This window comes from Oryctolagus cuniculus, chromosome 2, assembly GCF_051225735.1.
Source record: "Oryctolagus cuniculus isolate XC-2025 breed Fujian yellow rabbit chromosome 2, ASM5122573v1, whole genome shotgun sequence".
Taxonomy (NCBI): Eukaryota; Metazoa; Chordata; class Mammalia; order Lagomorpha; family Leporidae; genus Oryctolagus; species Oryctolagus cuniculus.
Window position 1 is genome coordinate 177,527,409 of NC_142868.1, and position 18,103 is coordinate 177,545,511.

The window sequence follows — 18,103 nt, forward strand, 5'->3', positions numbered from 1 at the left end:
TAATTCACAAACTCCAGTTTGAGCACTTCATCACAAGATACCATTTTGAATTTGCTTACAACACAAGCAATAAACCTGTTAATAAATTTTCACTGAATTCCAGAAGGATACAAGGGAACATGAAAGAGTACTGAAAGAGTGCTAAACCAATCATGGTAATATATAAAATGGTTTCAAAAATACAAGAAAGGTATCTCATTTTAAATTCCCATATTATGGACAGACTAAGCAGCTGCCAAAAGCTATGCTCAGCATTGATGTTCATATGCTTTGGAGATCACTGTAATGCAAAGCATACTCTTGTTCAAGTACTCAGTCCCTCATACTTAGAGCCTCACAGGCCCAGTATAAACTGGATGAAAGCAGGTAAGAGCAGACCCTCAAACTAGGCTGCATAGTTTCAAATTCATGTCATTTAACTTCTTTGGGCCTTTCATCACACATAAAATGAGGACAATAAGAGATTTAGATCATAGCGAAAGCTGTGAGGATTAAAGGAGTTAAAAATATAAAGCCCTTAGAACAGAACCTGGTATGTAGTAAGCATTCAAAAAATGCTAGATGCTATCATTGCTATTATTACTGACTTAACAAAAGGCACACAGTGGCGTGTTCGGCCCGGCAGTTAAGACATCACTTGGGATATCCACTTCCCACAAAGGACTGCCAGGGTTCCAGTGCCCACTCTGTTCCCAATTCCAGCTTCATGTAAATATGCTCCCTGGGAGGCAGCCGGCAATAGCTCAAGTGGTTGAGTCCCTGCTCTCCATAGGGGAGACCTGGACTGAGTTCCTGGGTCCAGACTCATAGGCCAGGCCAAGCCCATCCCTAGGCACTGTGGGCATTTGGGGAGTGAACCAGCAGATGGGTACTCTCTCTCTGCCCTTACCCTCAAATAAAGAAGACTTCTAAAAAATGAAGGAGAGGGTCACCACTACTAACTATGGACCTCATAACAGTTTCACAGTGGCCATGTCTACTTCTCATCAAATAAAGCCTAGAGGTAATGAAGTCTCTTCACTGAAGGCATTGATTCACTGACACATCTCCCCCTCTAGACATTAGGCTCAAGGACAGAAAACATGTCCTATTCAATGCCGTCCCCATCAAGAAGCTCAGGGTGGGCATGTAGAAATGTTCAAGCCACTCATAGATGCCACCATTTCTTCTCTAACAAGGCTACACAGAATAAAATTTTTAAAAAGTTTAAGGAAAGTATTTGTGTGACAACAATAGAAATGGGAAGAGCCACGGCTTCCTTCATGGAGATCCCTAAACACTGCTGTGGAAGAAGTTTCCAGCAGGTTAATGACCTTCTTCTCCCATACTCCTAGTGCCACAGAGCAGTAAGAATGGCAGCCACATCAAAGAAGGAGGTACCTTTCTCTAAAGGGAGGAGAGAACTTCACTTTGATTATGGCCTTGTCTAAATAATGTCAGAGTTGGGGAACTCAAGAGGCTTCCGTAGCCTTGGCAGCTCATGACAAGAGCCTCGGGTGATTACCGACATCATAAATAAGAGTGTCAATTGTTAAATCTACAACAGGAGTCACTGTGCACTTACTCCCCATGTAGGATCTCTGTTCTTAATGTGTTGTACTGTGAGAATTAAAACTAGTCTTCAAACAGTACATTATACTTTGTGTGTGTGTGTGGGTGCAAACTGTTGAAATCGTTACTTACTGTAGAGTTGATCTTCTGCATATAATTAAAAATGAATCTTAATGAAAAATGGGATGGGAGAGGGAGTAGGAGATAGGATGGTTTGCGGGTAGGAGGGTGGTTATGGGAGGAAGAACCACTATAATCCATAAGTTGTACTTTTGAAATTTATATTTATTAAATAAAAGCTTTCTATAAAAAAAAGAATGGCAGCCATGGTTCACGTCTCTCCCCTCTTTTTCTCCTATTCCCAGCTTTCACCCCACTTTTTCTTTATAACACCACTAGTAGACAGCAGGTCAACAACATTACTACCTCCCAGCTCCTCGAGTGCTCCCAAGGGAATGATTACAGACACTTAGAAACTTAAAATGGATGCGACCTCTTATTTGAGATGAAAAACTAAGGGAAGCACAAGTATTCCCTCTGCCCATTTTCCTAGAACAGCGACACCCAACACAGGTGAGGTAGACTGCAGGTGAAGGGGTTACTCAGCCGCTGTCAGCGACCACTGGAGGCTGCCCCTCGGGCCTCAGGGGGCACTTCAGAGCCCTCTCGGACATTACCTCACCACTGCAGCAAGCTCACCAAAGGCTCTTCTGAGCTCATTACTCCACTCAAAACCTTGCCGTCCAACCATCAGGCCTCGTCACTGGAGAGCAATTAGAGTCACGGGGAAAGGCCACAGTGATGACTGTGTCTTAAAAAAGAGCCCCATTTCAGAAGGATGAAAAAGAACTGATTAGAATTTTCCCAAAAAGAAATGAAAATTATTGATTCACTTTCACAATGCTATCATGTATTATGCTGCCCTTATGAAACTAGGCTACACTTAGAACTCTATACTAATTCTCAGGATCAGGAAATAATGGATTGGTTGGGGATTTGGGGCATAATTTTAGGCCCAAACTATAAAGCAGTACGATATGATAAGCTTGATTTCACATTTTCCTTTTGCAAGACAATTACATAAGTCATATTATAAAAAAAAATTTGGATTTTTTGGATTTCATCATTTTGCTCTTCCTGGAGTCTCTCACACCACTTAAATTCTTTCAAAGCACCTCTCATGATCATCCCCACTGGTTTCCTCACCAAATTAACTTTTGTTTTTTTTTAAGATTTTTATTTATTTATTTGAAACTCAGAATCAGAGATAGATGGAGAGGCAGAAGTCAGAGAGAAAGGTCTTCCTTCTGTTGATTCACTCCCCAAACAGCCGCAACAGCCGGAGCTGCGCCAATCCGAAGCCAGAAGCCAGGAGCCAGGATCTCCCTCATGGTCTCCAATGTGGGTGCATGGGCCCAAGGACTTGGGCCTTCCTCTACCACTTTCCCAGGCCACAGCAGAGAGCTGGATCTGAAGAGAAGCAACCGGGACTAGAACCCACGTCCATATGGGACACCAGAGCCACAAGCAGAGGATTAACCTACTGCGCCATGGCACCGGCCCCCAAATTAACTCTTATTAGAGCCTTTTAAAAAAATTATAGTAGGGGCTGGCACTGTGGCATAGCAGGTAAAGCCACTACCTGCAGTGCTGGCATTCCATTTGGACACTGGTTCAAGTCCCAGCTACTCCACTTCTGATTCAGCTCTCTGCTATGGCCTGGGAAAGCAGTAGAAGATGGCCCAAGTCCTTGGGCCCCTGCACAGTGTGGGAAACCTACAGTAAGTCCCTGGCTCCTGGCTTCAGATCGGTATAGCTCCAGCCATTGCAGCCATCTGGGGAGTGAACCAACGGATGGAAGACCTCTCTCTCTCTCTCTCTCTCTCTGCCTCTGCCTCTGCCTCTCTGTAACTCTGCCTTTCAAATAAACAAATCTTTAAAAAAATTAAAGTATAATAAAGTACACAAATCTTAGGTGGGCAGATTAAGTTGTTATATATGTATAGATACCCATATAACTACCACCTTTCCCAAGATATGGAGCATTTTCAACACCCCAGAAAGTTCTGTTGTGCTCCTTCTCAATGACAATACCACCAACACCTAGAAGTAACCACTAGCACCAGTTAGTAGTTGCACTTATTTTTGAATTTCATTTAAATGGAATCATGCAGTATACTGTCTCAGGTCTGACTCATAAAGTCTCTGAAAACTACCCTTATTAATGTTTGTATCTCCTTTACGGCCTTTGTAGTGTTTTAGTTTATAAATATATCACAATTTATTAATCCACTCTACTGCTGATATACACTGAGGTTATATCCAATCGGGGATATGAATAAGGTGTGATGAAAGTTATTTTACATGTTTTTTAGTAGATATACATATTCATTTCTCTTGGGTATAGTTAGGAATGGAATTACTGGATCATGGGTAGCAGGACACAGTTTTCCAAAGAGACAGTACCAGTATGACAGCACAGAAGCAATGCAGTTGGTCAAAATTCATCCCAACATAAGCATTGACCATCTTCTAAATTTTAGCCATTTTAGAAGGTGCAAAGGAGTATCTCAGTGAAGTTTTAGTTCATATTTCCCTGTTGACTAATAAAATGCATACTGGCCAAATATCCTCCATGAGAAAGTGCCTGTTCAAGACTTCATGCATTTTTAATTAAATTATTTTTCTTACTGATTTTACACACACAGACATCCTGGGTATGAGTCCTTGGTCAGATATATGAATTGCAAATTTCTTCTTCCAGTATGTGTTTGGTTCATTATCTTAATGGCAACTTAAGATGAAGAGAAGTTCTCAATTTTAATGAAGTCTGAAAGCAAACTTATCAATCATTTTTATGGTCAATGCTTTCTAAGTCCTTCTCAGGCAATCTCTGCCTACTCTGCTCACGAGTTCGTTCATCTGTGCTTTGGTCTGAGCAGGCCCCTGGCTGACTCCCGAAACCTTGCATCTTTTGCAAGGTTTTCGCTTTGACTTTGCATAATTTCACACTGCTTTCATGTTATGGTATCAGGTGCTGACAAAAATAACATTATCAATTCAGTTTCAGTAGTGATCAGTTTTACAACCAGAGAATTTATCAATGATTACTTCTCTGTATTAAATGACTTCTGGACAAAAATCTAATGCCCATTATCCTAGTATTTCCTCTGAAACATTACTTCTTCCCACTCTATTTAAACACAGTCACAAATAACTCCCTGCTTTATCCTTCTGCCTACATTAATTCACAATATCTCCAATTCCCAACCATATGGTTAACAAAAGAAGCAAACCCCACTCTTTTCTCTGCTGGCCGCGTAGGCACTTCCCTCCCCAACTCTGTCCGTCTTCACACCCAACTGCCCACACATTCCACTGTCAAAATGTGTGTGCAAACCCAGCTCTGCTCTGCTACAGCCACTGCTCTGGGCCACTCCTGTGTGCTGTATGAAAACCGTCCCTAACTGGTCTCCTTACATTCTGCCTCTCAACCTATCACCAACATCACCTCTCAAGAACGAAAAACTTGATGGTGTTCTTCATCAAATTCAAACCTTTCTGGTCTCCACTGCCCCCAGGACAGAGTTGTCTCTTACCTGAGAATCACAGCCTGGCCCTAACTCCTGGCTGCTCTCCCAGCCACTCCTCCCACAGTCCAGTCTCACTCCTGGACAGCTATGCACACTGCTCCTCCTAGCTTTCCACTCTGCCCTCCTTTCTCCTCGGCCTCCTTCCTCTCTTGGCCAGCCCACCTCAGCTGCAGCACAGCTCCCCTTAGAAAGGTGTTCCCACAGTGCTCTGTATCCACAATTATATTTGAATCTTTATCACACTGCAGTAGTTAATCATTTATCTGTCTCATTCACTCATCTGCAAACTTCTGGACTTGGGCTTCCCCTTTGAACTTCTCCAGGACAAAGTCAGAAATTAATCTTTATATCCTAACGACTTGGCAGGGTTACTGCACAAAGGTTCAGTGAATGTCCTAGCCACTTTTATTCATAATATCTTTTTTTCTATAAAGACTATAAAAAATAGTACAAGTATGTCCAAGCAAAGAACCTAACCAAAATAATTTTCTTTTAAAAGTAACTTAGGGGAGCCAGCGTTGTGGCACAGCGGGTTAATGACCTGGCCTAAAGCGCCGGCATCCCATGTGGGCTCCGGTTTGAGACCCGGCTGCTCCACTTCATATCCAGTTCTCTGCAGTAGCCTGGGAAAGCAGTGGAAGATGACCCAAGTCCTTGAGCCCCGGCACCCAAGTGGGAGACCCGGAGGGAGCTCCTGGCTCTGGATCGGCGCAACTCTGGCCATTGCAGCCATTTGGGGAGTGAACCATCAAATGGAAGACCTCTCTCTCTCTCTGTTTCTCCCTCTCCCTCTCATCTCTCTGTGTAACTCTGACTTTCAAAATAAATAAATAAATCTTTTAAAAAAAAAAAAAAGGTAACTTAAAGCCCGGCATCGTGACACAGCAGGTAAAGCCACCGCCTGCAGTGCCAGCATCCCATATGCGCACCAGCTTAAGTACCGGCTGCTCTACTTCCTATCCAGCTCTCTGCTATGACCTGGGAAAGCAGAAGCAGATGGCCCAAGTCCTTGGGCCCTTGCACGGACATGGGAGACCCAGAAGAAGCTCCTGGCTTCACATCAGCCCAGCTCCAGCCATTGTGGCCAACTAGGGAGTGAACCAGGGGATGGAAAACTTCTGCCTCTCTGTAACTCTGCCTTTCAAATAAATAAATTAATTAAAAAAAAAAAAAAAAGTAACTTAGTAGGGCTGGTGCTGTGGCCTAGTGGGTAAAGCCACTGCCTGCAACACCAGCATCCCATATGGGCACTGGTTCGAGATCCAGCTGCTCCTCTTCCAATCCAGCTCCTTGCTAATGTGCCTGGGAAAGTAGAGGTGGATGACTCATGTGCTTAGGCCCCTGCACCCATGTGAGAGAACCAGAGAAAGCTCTTGGCTCCCGGCTTCAGCCCAGCCCAGCCCTGGCCATTGTGGCCATTTGGGAAGTGAACCAGTGGATGGAAGATTGATTGATCTCTCTGTGTAACTGTGCCTTTCAAATAAATTTCTTAAAAAAAGCAAATCTTGAAAAAAAAGAAAAAAGTAACTCAGTAAATTATTCTTTTAAAGAATTTAATAAGGGGCCAGCACTGTGGGGCAGTGGGTTAAAGCCTTGGCTTGCAGTGGCGGCATTCCATGTGGGCGCCAGTTCGAGACCCGGCTGCTCCACTTCTATCCAGCTCTCTGCTATAGCCTAGGAAAGCAGTGGAAGATGGGCCAAGTCCTTGGGCCCCTATACCCACGTGGGAGACCCAGCAGATCCTGGCTCCTGGCTTCAGATCAGCTTAGCTCCGGCTGCTGCAGCCATCTGTGGAGAGTGAACCAGTGGAAGGAAGACCTTTCTGTCTGTCTCTCCCTCTCACTGTCTGTAACTCTACTTTTCAAACAAATAAAAAATCTTTAAAAGACAAAAATAAAAAAAGAATTTAATAAAAACTGAAATCTTAATTATTGACTTAAGTTCCTGGCAGGAATGAGTCACAACTCTGTTCTGAAATACATTTTCAAGTAATAAGCATCAAAAGTAGGCTGAATACAGCACTTAGAGTAATACTAACCAGCACAGCAATCAAGACTGGATGCAAAATGGAATGAATCACAATTATTATTGACACAACTTCAAGATAACAAAACAACTCCCTTGAAATTTTTATTCATATAGTTCCCCCACATACAACAAACCCGTGTAATACAGGAAGTCAGTAAGCATGGTGACTAAGATCGCAGGCTGGAATCACAATGCAAGCTGTGGGATTTTGGACAAATTTCTTAAACTTCCATGTGCCTCAGTTTCTTCATCTGTGAAATGGAGAGGAAACGTATGCATCTGGTGCTGCGGGATGACTGTTACCATGCACAAGTTAGGCTCTGGGTCACAGCACTGTGCAGAACTCGCAGTAACAAATGTTAACTACTGTCGCTGAACTGTTAACTTTAGAAGGCCTCTTCACATATCTTGTCTTTGTCCCCCCTCACAACAGAGCAATGAGATTGCTTAGACAATGCTGCTGGCCCCTAGAAACCACACAAAACCTCCACGCTAGGTTCAACTGACCAAGTCTCTGTAGATCTCGTCTGGAAGAGATGCCTTTGCGTTTTCCTCACGGGTTGTCTCCAGCTGCCAGCAACAACCAGCACAAAGACCTGGTGGAACCATGCCATTTGCTCCACCTTTGAGGAGGAGGAGCCTCACTTGCCCAGAGCCTGACACACAGTGGGCACTCCACAGACAGCAGCTGTTCACCACCCCAACACAGAGGGCTGCTGGGCTGTCTGTTCCAGAACGAGACGCTCCATAAACATCGAGACTACCACTGAAAATGGTATTATGCTTCCCTGCCACACAGTACAATGGCTAGAGGAATTTTTTATTATTATTATTTGAGAGGTAGAGTTTCAGACAGAGAGGGGGCAGAGACAGAGAGAGGTCTTCCATCTGCTGGTTCACTCCCCAAATGGCCACAACAGCCAGAGCTGGGCCAGACTGAAGCCAGGAGCTTCCTCCGGGTCTCCCATGTGGGTGCAGGGGCCCAAAGACTCGGGCCATCTTCTACTGCTTTCCCAGGCCATAAGCAGAGAGCTGACTGGAATAGGAGCAGCCAGTGCCCATATGGGATGCGGCACCAGAGGCAGATGCTTAGCCTACTAAGCCACAGCGTTGGCCCCAACTATAGGAATTATTTTTTAAGTTTTTAAAAAAGCAAATAATTTGCTTTCCACTAACTCTCAAGAAACACAAATTTTGCAAAAAAAAAAAAAAAAGAGAGAGAGAGAGAGAAACACTTTCATCAAGACAGTTTAAAAAAAAGAACCAACACAAGTTATACAAGGGAACTGCAAAAAATTCATGGAAACATAATTAAGAGAAAAAATGTATTCTGCTGCAAGCAAAATGTGAAAGCCATGCACACAAGGACTCTTCCAAAAGGCCATGGAAAATGTGTATTATGAAAAACCTACACATGGATTTCAAAACTTTTATCCATCAAAATAAACTTTTGATTCCATTTTTCATGAACTTTGAGAACTAACCTCCTATTGCAAAACCTGGTGTTTCTTTGCCCTGATAAGGGCCTGAAGTGAATGAATAAATACTTCATCCTGGTAACATCTTAACCAACACTATCTTCAGTATTTTCCTTGGGCTTACACCTAATTCCAACCCCTCAGTTCCCTTTGCAGTCATGCAATGCTCAGTTAATGGAACTTCAAGGGCAGACGCAATGCTTCCAAGGGAACCCCACCTGAACCAGGTTAAGTACCAGGAGGAAGAGTTCCTAAGCCCCATTTAAGTGCCCCATGGTTTCATTTCTTCTCTACAAATGGGCAACTGGAGGCTAGGCTACAACCTGAGACCAGACTTGCCATCAGCCCCTGGCCAGGGCCCATCTTTCCTTCGGTGACAGTGCCACGCCGGCACGAACGGGCCCGCCTCTGGCACCGGGAGGACGCACAGGTAAGGAGGGGCCTGGCCCCTGCCCTGGACAGCGCGCCTCCAAGCCTCGCACGTGTCGGCCGCCTGGGACGTCTGTGCACATGGGACTTTAACAGGAGCAGCGCTCGAGCTGTACTGGGGACGAAACGGCTCCTCGACTCACCCAGGTAGGAGCAAGGTCCCCAAGCTCCTTAGGTAACCATCGACAGGACAGCCGGCCCTCTTGCCCCGCGGCCACCTCGCCCTCGCAGACCCGGCTCGCGCGGCCCCTCGGCGCCTCTCACCTGAGCCGGCAACACCGCCACCTGCGCCAGGACCCCAAGTTCCCGGCCAAGTGACCGTTACCGGGGGCCGCAGCGCGGGGGAGGCCCACGGCTCAGGGGGGGAAATCCCGGGCTCCAGCTCCCCCTCCGCCAACCCGGAGGTTCCCCCCGGCCGCCGGCGCCATTTTCCTCGCGCCGTAACCCCCAGCTGACAGTTCCAGCCTCCCACCTGTGACTGGCAGGAGACGCGGCGGGACGTCGCGGGGGGCGCGTGGGCAAGCTGCGGACTCCGCTGGGGTCACAACCTGCGGCTAGAACCCGCCGCTAATTCATCCCGGAGCGAGGAGGCGTCCGCCCGTCGCCCTAGTAATGCGTCCCAGCAGGCTCCAACCTGATTGGCTGCGGGCGCCGTGACGCAGCGGCGTCCCCGGCTGCGTGGGAAGCCCGGGTCCCCTGCGCCCCGCCCCTGTCGCGCAACCCTGGGGGACCCCGAGCGCAGGTCTTGGAGGGCTGCTTTAAAGGGGCCGCGCTTACTTCCTCGCCGGGCCTGCTGGAGAGGCAGCGCGGGAGGGAGGCGTGCTGCGGAAGAGAGAAATTAAAAAAAAAAAAAAAATCGGAATGCAGAGGAGGTCCTAGACCCAGGTCCCTCCGGTGCCTGGAATGGAAAACAAACCTGAGATTTAAATTACAAGCTTAGATTCCATGCGCGAAACTGCAGGGCAGGTTCGGAGCGTGACCAGAGCTGGACAGCAGGCTGGCGCGGCCCTTCCCAGCGCGCGTGCCCGCCGCACCTGCCACGGTTTCACCACAGCCCTCAGCTGTCTCCGTCGCTGCCCACACGGTGTTTGTTCCCGGACCTACCCCAGCCTCAGCCCCTGAGTGGCGAGGCTTAAGCTTAAGACCTTTTCCGTTTCCCTTCTCGTGGAACAGACAGCATAAAGCCACACACCACGCGGAGAGCCACTGCTCCGTCCTGTGTGTGTGTGTGTGTGTGTGTGTGTGTGTCCCCGACAGGGTACAGAGAGGAGTGAGTGTGAAGATGGTGGCGGTGCCCCTCAGCACAGACCTGTGGGTGTTAGCTGGGTAGCTTCAGGCAAGTGAAGTTGTGGCTGCGAATTCCCTGGGAGGCGAGGGTGCCCGCGTGCCTCTCCAAACTCAGCTTTTACGACTCTAATTTTGGTCAAGAGCTCTCAACAATTTCAGCCGTGCTACAAATTGCGTTGTGGAGTGAAGAGCAGCAGAACCAAAGCCAATTCTGCCTGTTAGCCCTGTGACTTCGACTTCATTTTATCCTTAAGACTGGTGAAATAAAAAGGTCTCTCGGTTGTTTGTGTTTGTTTTAATAACACAATTAGCCTGGCCTTGCTCCAGGGCCCTAGAGGGCCGCCCTGTGACTTCTTTTGGAACTTGCCAGAGGCTCTGCTGACCTTCCTGCTGCAAACAAACACTTCTGCTATCAGGAGATGTGTGGGGTGATGTGGCCCAACAGGCAGGGCTGCTCCTACCATTGTGGGCCAGCTGCGGAGCCCTAATCCTCTGAGCACCTTCCACATCAGCCAAGTAGGTGGAGCAACAGGACCCCCAAGGGCAAAATATGCTGATTCCTAAACCTGAAGGCATCACCTCTGTGTTTTGCTGCTGTCTTAGTGGTAGGAGGTGGCAGGTGCACCTGGACAAAGTGTCCCACCATGCCCTAGATCCCACACTGGGCCACTCACCTTCCGGATGAAATCTGTGCTCTAGGTAACAGTGTTGTACCGAGATACTTTTTCTTTGTTTTCTTGTTGGTGATCGATGGTAACACAAGATTAGCACAAAGGGAACCTTGATAGAGGGTATGCAGAAAAGCTCTGTACTCTTTTTTGCGTCTCTCCCAAGTCTAAAATCATATCCAAAAAATTAAATCCTAATTATCATTTACAGGGAAGGGCAAGGGGAGAGTGAGACAAAGAGAGATTAGTCCACGACTATGAAATTACAAGTAGATAGGAGAAACAGGTTCTGATGTTCAATTACATGGTGGTAACTACAGTAAATAATAATGGATTTTGTATATTTCAAAATAGCTAGAGGAGGGGATTTCAAAGGATCTCACCACAAGAAAAAAGGATGAGTAATTGACGTGATGGATATGCCTATCACCCTGACTTGGTCATTGAGTAATAATACATGCATGTATTGAAGTAGCTCATACCCCAAAGCACAATTATTGCATCAGTGAAATAAACAAATAACCTTGGCACAAAAAAGTATTATTTAAATAGATACCTTGGTACCTCCCAAATAAATTATTAAGTTTTATCAATCTAGAAAGCTCCTGAGTTTTTGTAAGGTTTGCCGTCCCTCTGGGATGTACGTGTCTCATGGGGCATCCAGAGGGCTTGCATTTCTTGTTCATCAGATCCAACTAACAAGAGATTTCAGTGTGGCGGACCAATGCGATGCCAGATGGTTCAGGTCCCTTTGGAATACGTGATGCCAGAAAACAAGAAAGCACATGGAGCCCTAAGCAAGACTACGAGCAGAAAGTTGCCTGTCCATGCAACTGTTCTTTCCCCGGTGTGGTGTTGCTTTTGTTTGCCGGCTTGTTGGCGAGGAGGTAGGGACAGCAGGTCCAGGGACCTGTGCTTCATCTTGCTGATGCAGTGGCTGTTCCTCCACAAGCTAAGGATGACAGTGAAGGTTCTGTCATTCAGGAGATTGGGGAAGTACAGGACCCACTAGGACAGACCTGGGCACAACTCCATTTATTATCTGAATCCAATACGCTCCTACTCTAAGGCGGAGAAGAACATGATGGCACGTAGGACTTCTGGATATCCCCACCAACATAGCCTTGTATTCTGCATCCCTCAAAACAGCAGGGTATTCTTCTTTTCCCAGTCTATACTCGCACAAAGAAATAACCACAAATCGGTTTGGAGAAAGAATGAAAGAAATCTAGATACACTTGCTGCAGAGTTCTAGGTCCTTCCTCAGGGGCACAAGTCTCTCCATTATGATTTCCATCAGAGGGATGTCTGAGCCCAGCCTCTACTCATCCTGTCTTGATCTGTTCTGATTATATTTCAGCCATGCCCTTTCTGGCTGCCCATATATCTTGTCCTAGAAATACTGTGTTCTATTAGCCAGCTGCATAGGGTCAGGCCAGGTCCCCCGGCTGCGACTTTGACCTTCTTGTTCAGTATGGTAATTAAGTTGCCATTTGCTATGTTTTGAACACGATTTATTCCCTCTGAAACTCATGTTGATATTTAATCCCATTATGAGATTATATGAGGGTTGAGACTTGATCCATATGATATTTAGGAGTGATTAGGACTAGACAAGGTCATTAGTGTGGCCCCCATGATTGAATACTGGTGATTCTATAAGGAAAAGGAAAGAGAGCAGCAGGTGTAATTGTGAGCTTGCTCATGCACACACACACACACTCCCTGTCTCTTGCCTTGTGACACTCTGCACTTCCTCAGGACTCTGCCAGCAAGGTCATCACCAGATGTGGCCCCTCAACCTTGGATGTCCAGAACTGTCCACCAAAATAAACTTCTTGGGGGCTGGCACTGTGATGCAACAGGTTAAACCACTGCTTGCAATGCCAGGATCGCATGTCTGAGTGCTGGTACGAGTCCCAGCTGTTCTGCTTCTGATCCAGGTTCCTGGTAATGCTCCTGGGAAGGCAGTGTAAGATGGCCTGAGTGCTTGGGCTCCTGACACCTACATGAGAGACCTGGATAGACTTCCTGGCTTCTGGTTTCAGCCTGGCACGGATCTGGCTGTTGTAGCCATTTAGGAAGTGAACCAGCAGATGGAAGATATTCTCTCTCTCTCTCTCTCTCTCTCTTCTTTTTTTAAGAAAAGATAAACCTTTTTGCTATAAAATTCGCCCTGATGTTAGGACTGTGTTATGAGCAACAGAACTCACTAGCACATCATTGCTTCTCACGGTTGCCCCTGCTTCTCCCCGTTGTTATCACGGAGTCCTGTGCTTTGAGAATCTTGCACCATCAGAGGACAGATACCACTGAGCTTCTTGGTGCCCCTAACCGGAGCCCTTATGAGCATCTTGATAAAGAGAGTGTCGCCCCAGCCCTGCTGAGGAACACAGTCAGCTGGGGAGTGTTCTGGTCCTGTCTGGTGGGTGCACGTAGCATACATATTCCTTCCCTGAGTTTTTGATTCCTACAGCCTCATCCTACCCTGCCAGTTTCAGCATCCCTACTTTATTTAATGTGGCCATTTGCTTTTCCCAGCTTCTAAGAACTATTCTAGCATTGTATTAGCTCTGGTTCTCAGAACTCTTGCCTTGGTATAAAAAACTGTGTTATTTGCCTCTTACTGGTAAGTTGCCCTAACCCAGGTTTGTGTTGTCACCCTCCCTTGGTGCAACTCCTTCTAGATCCACACCTTGGCACTTTTCTTGCTGCGAACCAGGTCCTGTAGTCCCTGAGGAACACAATCCTTTCCCTCCCTCTGTTTCCCCAGAACATCCCTGTCAGATCAAGATGGGATTTGACCTACCAGAAGCCTCTGTGCAGTCTCCAAGAAAGACTGATCCCTGCCTTCCAGCAAGGCAGAGGCTCGCTTTTGCAGTTCCAGAAGTTTCGGTGGGATCCAAGGGCTGCAGGGTTGCAAATGGACTCAGATAGCTCAACCTCAAGTCTCCAGTGTCTCCTCTTTCCCTACCAAGGTGCCTCCTTTGGTGTTGGGGAGTTGCCTAGGCTGGGAATTGAGCCTCCTCTGAAATCCTACACCTCTTCCAGCTAAGGCCTACACCTAGTTTCCAGCTCTGGCTGGGGTGGGTGATGAGAACTCTTTCAATGTGGCTAAAGAGGCCCTCAGACTCTCACCTGTTGCTTACTTAGCAATGGCCTCCAAGTCTGTGATCCTTAAAGTCAGCCATTTCTCCAGTCCTCCCAGAACCAGAGGCTGCACCATCTGGTCCACCCCCTGTCTTCTGCATCCTCACCTGGCTCCGCACAGGTCGTTGGCCACCGCCTAGCAGCACTACCAATACACCACCTGCAGAAGCGATGGTGTGGGTCCTTGTGGCCGACCTGCCACTGGGGGCTCTATCCTCAGATTCCAGCTTTCAAGTCTCATTCCAAGGCTCAACTCTCTTAGGGAGGTCTCCTGGAAACAGAACTTGAAGAAGAATCCATTTTGTGATGATTTTTCAGTAGGATTTCTTTTTAATTATTATTTTTTGAAACGCAAAGAGACACAGTCAATCCGATCACCTGAGCCATCACCACAGCCCCCCAGGGCCTGCATTAGCAGGAAGCTGGAGGCGGAAGCCAGAGCCAGCATCGCCAGTAATTCTTCTGCAGAAGTGCTTTCAGGAGAAGGGGAGTGAACAAAGCAGAAGATGGGGGCAAGAGAAAAAATGAAGCCAGAATCTGGTCTCAGCTGGAGATGAACTTCACCTTGACCCCCTAGAGAGAGTGCAACATGAATTTCCCCACCAGCTGAGCCAACCTTGATACCACCACGGCAGGGGGGTTGATCATCTCAGGTTCCTGTTCCACCAGCTGTTGACCTCCGGCCACCCAAGGCGAGGGTGTGAATTGTTGTTTGGCTGAGGGAAATCCTCTGGAGAAAGAAGACATCAGTGGGGCCAGCCCTGTGGCGCAGTGGGTTGATGCCCTGGCCTGAAGCACTGGCATCCCATATGGGCACTGGTTCGAGACCCGGCTGCTCCACTTCATATCCAGCTCTCTGCTATGGCCTGGGAGAGCAGGAGAAGATGGACCGGGTCCTTGGGCCCCTGCACCCACATGGGAGACCTGGAGGAAGCTCCTGGCTCCTGGCTTCGGATCAGCACAGCTCCAGCTGTTGCGGCCATCTGGGGAGTGGACCATCGGATGGAAGACCTTTCTCTCTCTCTCTCTCTTCTCCTCTCTCTGTGTAACTCTGACTTTCAAATAAATAAATAAATCTTAAAAAAAAAAAAAAAAAGAAGAAGAAGAAGACATCGGTGAGCATCAGCAGCGGGGAGATGGGTGCCCCATCCAGGACAGGCACGAACAGCACCCACGGCAAGCACGCCGTAAGTGCTAAACCCACTTAGCTTCTTCAGAGTCTGTTTAGGATTATACAAGAGGTCCTCAATAAGTCTGTGGAAAATAGGTCTTATGAAAACTATGCATGAATTTTTGTAAAATTTGCTCCAAAATAGACTTAGCTTTTAATTTCACTTTCTTTTTTTTTTTAAGATTTATTTATTTATTTGAAAGTCAGAGTTAAACAGAGAGAGAAGGAGAGGCAGAGAGAGAGAGGTCTTCCATCCGCTGGTTCACTCCCCAGGTGGCCGCAACAGCTTGAGCTGCACTGATCCGAAGCCAGGAGCCAGGAGCTCCCTCCAGGTCTCCCACGCGGGTGCAGGGGCCCAAGGACTTGGGCCATCTTCTACTGCTATCCCAGGCCATAACAGAGAGCTGGATGGGAAGTGGAGCAGCCGGGACTCGATCTGCATCCATATGGGATGCCAGCACTGCAGGCGGTGGCTTTATCTGCTGCGCCAAAGCGCCGGCCCCTAATTTCACTTTCCACAAACGTTTTGAAGTATGCTTGTGCATGCCTAGAATCTCCGCAAAGGCTACAGAGGAAACCAGCGCAGCGGCTGCCTCTGGGAGGAGGAGCGAGACACCAGCACACCGACACATTGCTGTATCCTCTTGTGCACCCCTGGGAGTGGACCCAGGGGCGTGTATCACCTTCCGAATTTTCACGAGGAAAACATTTAAATCCCCTTTTCTGTACTGACACATGTAAGAGGGCATGTCCATCTGCCAGCAGGAGCCTTCCCGACCCCTACGCCAGTCCCTCAGCCTTGCTGAGCTGTTCACCTCGGGAGCAGTTTCAGGTGACACAGAACAGGGCACTCTGCAGGGCTCAGGGAGACACAAAGACAAGCCGGAAACCCCAAGTTCTCGTTCTTGTTGTGTTGGGGTGCTTGCTCTGCAGTTGCTTTCTCCTCTTCAAAATGTGACAGTAGCGGGTGAGGTGTGTGCTCAGTAATAACAGGCCCCAGAAAAGGGCCAGGAAGCCGCGGCCAACAGAGGCGGAACAGCTCTCTCCAGCGCTCTTGAGCAGAAGGGGCTTGAAGCCAAGTGCCGGCCGACCTGGGGCCCAGGGCAGCCCACGTCTTGGAGTCCTTGGGCTCCCTGCTTGCAAAAGTCTCTATGACTGAGCCTTAGCACCAATAGCATCCGTTACTCCATGAGATGCTGGAGTTCAAACAGCACTTGAAATAATTGATTTTTATTTCCTGAGAAGTAAGCTACCTCTTAGCAGTTCGGGAGACTGGGTGCTGGAATGAATGGTTTGGAAGGAGAAGAAAATTTGTGCATGCAGGGACCAGGGGTGGCATCTGATCCTGACTGCTCTCTGTGCCCCTGGTGTTCTGCTGACCTGCCCTGCTCTGGCCTCCTGGCTGCCCTGTCCTTTGTCTCCAGCAGGACGAAGCCAGCAGGTGGCTGAGGCAGGGGTCAGCAGAGCGGGCTGAGCAGCAGATCAAGGTGTTCCCTGGCTCCCTCCCTGTGGGGTTGCAGGCGGCAGTGACTATACCCCGCTAAGGTCACAGCTTCTTATCTACAGCTCATCTGGCACTGAGTTCTGGGGCCTTCTCCCTCCCTGTGTCCCTTCAGGCAGGGCCCTGCGTGACAGCCTCAGGGTGCTCCATTACCCTCTCTTAATCCCCCTTAATCCTGACTGCTTGTTTGCAATGTCCTTGCAGTTCTCTTCAGTCACCCTCTCTGCGCCAAACGCACCATTTGTTTCTGGCCAAAACCCTGACTATTACATTGCCGCACCAACATTTCACTTGACCTAAAGAATTGGTTTTGTTGTTGTTGTTGTTGTTGTTAAATGCCAGAAAGTAAATTTAAAACCCTGGCAATGAGCCTCCATCCAATATAGACATAAACAGTTCTGCTGCTTCTCAATGCACCCCCCACCCCCCCAACCCCCCCACTCCCCCACCCCCCACCTCCCACCTCCCACCCCCCCACCCCCCCACCCCCGTCAGTAAGGAGCGCCTCCAGCGACAAGTGACAGTGTGTTAGCTTTCCATCACTGTTGCCAAATACCTGCGAGGAGCTACTTATAAAGGGAGGAGATTTCTCTGGGGTCACACTTTCAGAGGTTCACAGTCCAAGAGTGGGCAAGTCTATCTCCAACCTGCTGAGGTTGGAGGACAATCATGGCGGGTAGAGGGACCATCACACAGTGAGCCAGGGAGCAAAGAGAATGGCTGGGCCCCACTCGGCTTTATAACCAACCCTCTTGTGAGAGTTACCTTCCGAGGGCAAACCCCCAGTGAGCTAAGGACCTCCCGCTAGGCTCACCTAGACACTGTGACGGGAATGTTTCCATGCTCTTGAAACTACCTGCCTCATGACTTTGGCATTTAAACATCTGTGTGAGTATGGAAGCCATAGCCTATTCAAACTATGGCAAACAGAAAACTCAGTGAACAGCAGCTTAAGCCCCAGAGGCTTTTATTGTTACTTAACTCAAGTTACTGAAATAGGCAGTCTCAGCACTGACTCTGTAATTATAGAGTGATATCAAGAACTCGTGTTCTATCCATTTTTCTGCTTTGATTTCCTTAGCATCTTGGCACGAAGTTTTTAATGCTTATTACCTCATGGTTACAATATGGTTGCCACAATTCCAGATATCACAATCCTATCCAAAGGCAAGAAAAGGGCCATGAACCAGAAATGTAGAAATAGCTTTTTTCCCCTGGAGTCTGCTAAAAGTATTCAAAGTAACCTA

At 47.8% G+C, this 18,103-nt stretch overlaps 1 protein-coding gene across 21 annotated transcripts in view; it reads right to left on the reverse strand.

The window, feature by feature from the left end:
* Positions 1-10,606, reverse strand: part of LCLAT1 (lysocardiolipin acyltransferase 1) — a 188,378-nt gene extending 177,772 nt beyond the window's left edge. For 8 of the 21 annotated variants that reach the window (XM_089326595.1, XM_089326593.1, XM_089326594.1 and 5 more), the window contains exon 1: positions 9,552-9,723. The gene's annotated coding sequence lies outside the window, so the exon portion shown is untranslated. The other 13 variants (XM_089326603.1, XM_089326606.1, XM_089326602.1 and 10 more) reach the window with 8 other exon arrangements.
* Positions 10,607-18,103: the final 7,497 nt, after the last annotated feature.